The following is a 5,082-nucleotide window of genomic DNA, read 5'->3' on the forward strand; positions in this document are numbered from 1 at the left end:
GCTATTTATAACCTCGCTTGGCTCACACCTTTTTATCTGCTCAACAGACCGGTTGAAACTATCTGTCGAACTGACCTGTCGGGTTGGCCTGTCGCAATGATATTCCGACCTCCAAACAATTATCCATCATGACCAATCAATTGCTCAATTGAAGATCATCATGAAAGAGCAGATGTATGTGCATTCCCATTTATGAGTTTTCCAACGCCCAAATCATCATCTTTTCATTGGGAAATCATGGACAGACTATTGGCATTACAATATATGATTAATAAAAAACATATGTGCCCTCTGACCTCTTAGTGGATGAGAAGAAAAAAAAGACTTCTATTCCTATCGAATCTTCCTCGACATCCTTATATGATTGCATTCATAATCTGGACCATTATCTCCATCATTTTTATCCATTCTCTTAAATCTCCCCTAGTTGTATGAACCCACAAACGATATGGGAGTTTATTGACACGCTCCAAGTGCGGCGAAATACACTCATGCAAGTATATGTAAGATATCAGTAGTACCGGGTTGGAGTTCGGTTATCAATTCTACAGGGAACTAGGTAAACCCAACTTTGAAAAAGTTCTAATCTACAATTGTTAGACATAGGTTGAATATTGATAAATGGTGGTTATCCTAAAATATAATCTTGAGTTATCAAGTTCAGAAGATCATATGCTAACAACAAAGAGATTAAAGAGTTTTTCAAATGCATAAGAAGCTCTCATCAGGAATGGTTCGATAGGACATTGAATGTGAAAGTAATATAGAAATGTAGATGACAAATAATAGCATCGCTCTTCCATACCCCCTTCCGGTAGTCTAAGGAAGTTGGGCTCAAAATTGGGTTTAGCTCTTTAATTCTAATTTCTAACCAATTCAACAACTTTTCCAATGAAGTTTGCATTAACCTCGAGGATTTATCCCTATTCCCCAAAGTTAATGTATTAACCTAGTCAAATCCATTATGATCTCTTTCTGATTTCATAATTCCCGACGGGTATTAACAAATTACTTGGCCAGAATGAAATATAAATGAAGTTCATAAATTTAATCATCACCAAATAAAATTAAGCACAAATCCACATAGATTCTTTCACAGGCATCAATTCTACATTCCATCCCAAGAGAGAATGAGAGGACTACTCACTGCCCATGTTTGTATAAATCAACATAATCATTTTAATTGAAAGAAGAACTCAAGTATAAAAGCCTTAAATAGTTGAAATGATATCAAACCACATGATAAAAACTCCAAAAAACTTATCTTCCTTCCTTTACAGTTGAGATGATGAAATTACAACCGCAAATTCTCACAAATCTCACTTTTCTTCACTCTCAAACATTTGATTGATCCTCTTTTTTACTCTTCTTCAAGGTTCCACACTCTAGAATGTAAGAAAAAATGAGGAAAAGCCCCTCCAAATTCATCTCCAATGTTTAAATACTTTTTCCAAGAGATCTGAAGCACCTAACTGCAGAAATCATCAAGTTTCACATTTTGGTTCCAAGGCACCAAAAATGTTGCTGGGGCGCTGTAATATTGTTGGTTCATCTCAGTGCTTAGGCACTATTGGTGAGGTGCCTAAGTGCTACAATTATAGTGTCAGGTTTTCGTGCTCTCAAGAAAATGACCTCGGGGAGCCCAATCTCCAGTGCTTAAGTGCCTCCTTTGCGGCGCCTAGTTTCCATATGCTCAATTTTTTGCTCTTTTCTAGACTGTTTCTGACGCCTAGGCTCTAAAACATTACTTTGCTTTTTTTTTGCTTTGTTCCAAATTATGATTGCTCCCTTTTCCTGAATCCTGCAATATGACACTAAATACCTTCCAAAAAGATAATATAAACATACCAACAGATAAAATTGAGATGATAAATAAGCACATTACATACACATGTCATTTATTTCCTAAATGGATTCAACATCCTAAGTGGTGCGGTGAGCGTGGAGTTCATACTCAAACACAACTAGGCGATTTAGTGTATGTTCTGCCACTTTTGCATTTTAAAGCGTGCCATAGAGAGGTTAGGGGGACTATTTTTTTGTTCCTTTCTAAAAATTGATGTGATGAAAATGTGTTTTTTAAACCTAACCTGTTAAGGTGCATTGCTTATAAGAAAGCGACTTTCTGATTTTTTGCAAAAAAATATATTTATAATTCTACTGTAGCTTTCTCAAAAATTACTTTCTACCACATTTTTGCAACCTTCTTTTTAAAAAGTTGCAACCATCCTATACAGACCATTAGAGTTGAAGGAAGGGCAAAGAAAAGCAATGGATTGCTCCAGGGAGTTCGTGATGCAATAAATTAATGAGTTAAAAGAGTAAATAAGAATGATGTACATGAGAAAATATAAGAATCCTCTACGACTCATTTGAGATCCTATATCAAGATGCATATGAGACCATCTAGATCATTGCTTCATAGATGAGAGCAACAAAGGACAAGATCAATAAGAGCTCTAATACCAAGATTGGAGAGTAAGGAAGATGACTTGTATGTTCTAGGGGTATAACTTACTAACTCCTTAGAAGAGGGAGAGCCAGAAGGAAGATAGAAAAAGCATAAGCTATTGGAGAATGCATTCTTAAGGGATATTGTACAAGTTAAAGCCACACATAAGTTTACAAATTACATCCTTGGAGTCCTACCAAACAAGAACTGGTCCAGCCAAACACAAAGCCTCGTTTGAGTCATCTATGGGCCCGATATATATAAATGATGCCTTGAAGACTGATGGAATCAGTCCACGGTTCAAAAAAATTTATATTAGAATTATGACTATGTTCAACAAATTTAGGCCAAAATTGAGCTGTTGAATGGAGAGAGAAATAATGTGTACATTCTCCAATAGCTTATATATAAAGCAAAGATATGAGGATGAATTACGACATGGGATTGTAATAAATATTATCAAAGAAGTACGGCCAGGTGCGTATATATTGCTCACGTATCTCGACAAAGTGGCTTCCAGAACATGAAGTGGAAATGATATGAAAATCACTTATCCAGAATGCAAAGATATGAAGACAAACATTTACATGAGAAAGAAGTACAAGCTAAGTGTCTCAGTACTGCATTTCCCACGAACTTTTAAACTTGTTCGTTAAATTATTGAAGCTGCTTAATGAATAGGTTTAACTAAGTCATTGTGACTAAAGGTTTAACATGTCTAGCCGAAAGGGAGCCCTCCATAGCTCATACTCAGATGAATTACGAACTGTGATTGTAATACCGCTTGACTGTTGGTTTAGGATCTCATTCAACTTTTGGAAGGTCTCCTACAAAAGAGTGGTTAAGAAAATTTAGTGACTAAATAAACTTAGATATTTATTTAAATTGTACACTAGTTACCCTTGTGAATTATCTGGGCACTTAGAATTTACTGTCAATCTAGACTTGTTCCGACTGTTGCTTATAGATGCACGCGTGTAACCAGGCAACGGTGGGCTCTCGTCCCAACTCTAAAAACTATCAGTGTAATGAAATAGTTAGCATATACATATTTGTATTTAAGTTACAATAATATTTAATGTAAAAATTAACTCTTACTAGTCTCCTTTTATACTTTGTATGTTGGAGCACCCCACCAATATGCTTGGAGACCCCTCACGCCTGCGTATTCAAAGCGTCAATTTTTGTTTAGCCTGCTCACTATTCTTCCGTCGGTCTAGAGAATGGTCACGAGCAGTGACCCAAACACATCTTCACCAAGCCACAAAGAATGCTGACGTGTCTTCCATACTTTGTCGAATATGACACATAGAGGGTCACTTCCTTTGAGCTCAAATTTTTTCCAGATCCGAGCCTCATGCTCAGGGCGTCAAGAGAACTGTTCTACAAAATGAAATTAAAAAAATTAGATTGATAAACATATATACACATTTTAATTTTATTGTGTTAGATATATAGCCTAAACTCTGCAATACAGTTATCTCGAGTTGACATCGAGATCTCCTTCCATGATAAATATGACAAGTCGTTCTGCTTTGAATAATATCCTGAATGTCATTAATGGCTTGTGTAGGGGGATAAGATATGAAAATAACATATGATTAATTTTTTTATTAAGTTTAAAAATATAATGCACTAATGTCATTGTCTAAAAAAGACTTACGTCTATCCCATAGGCTTGAGCTAGTAGCAACTGTCAGTGCTCCAACAACATGGCTTGGCACCAAAGTAGATAGCATTGCAGTCGTAGCTGACAGTGTTGATGGTGTAGTAGGAGTGGCGTGTCAATCGAGGTTTGTGGTGAAGCTGACATCAAGGTGGAGGCATGTCAGGATGTGTCAAGCACAACTGTAGCTGTGATGGAGAGCAACAAGGCAGTGTGGACAACACTGCAGTCGTAGCTGACAGTGTTGATGGTGTAGTAGGAGTGGCGTGTCAATCGAGGTTTGTGGTGAAGTTGACGTCAAGGTGGAGGCATGTCAGGATGGGTCAAGCACAACTGTAGCTGTGATGGAGAGCAACAAGGTAGTGCTCGCTGCCAGAGTAGTGCGACCACCACGACTGATGATGATCTCTTCCTTCAGTATTGCCCTATGCCACATCCCCCGACCGGAGGAAGATCATCCCTCCCTTCAAAATCCATCAGCAATAAAGAAAATAAATTTAATTAGTGCATATAACTTTAAACACAAAACTATTAAAACTAAAAACACAAAACTACATAACAAATAGAAGAAAAAAAATATAAAATGCAATCAACAAACTACTAAAACTAAAAACACTAAACTATACAATCAATACAAGACAAAAATGTAAGGTGCAACCTATAAACTATTAAAACTGAAAACACAAAATTATAAAGTAAATGAAAGACAAAAATGTAAAGTGTTGTTGACCGCACATTTGGTTGAGATCTAGTCTCTTCCTTAGAAGCCTAGAGTCTAGTCTTATGATTTCCTGTTGGACTCTCTTATAGGACTAGTACTGGTACCCACACCAACTAGAAGTTCGAGCCATTTCTTGACTCCTTGCAGTTTTATATGGGTGGTTTCAAATCCTTGACACTTGTTTGAGTCGATTAAAACCAACATATCGAAACTTAATTCGAGTACTCATAGGATCTAAAATAT

This window comes from Phalaenopsis equestris, unplaced genomic scaffold, assembly GCF_001263595.1.
Source record: "Phalaenopsis equestris unplaced genomic scaffold, ASM126359v1 Scaffold000732, whole genome shotgun sequence".
Classification (NCBI taxonomy): domain Eukaryota; kingdom Viridiplantae; phylum Streptophyta; class Magnoliopsida; order Asparagales; family Orchidaceae; genus Phalaenopsis; species Phalaenopsis equestris.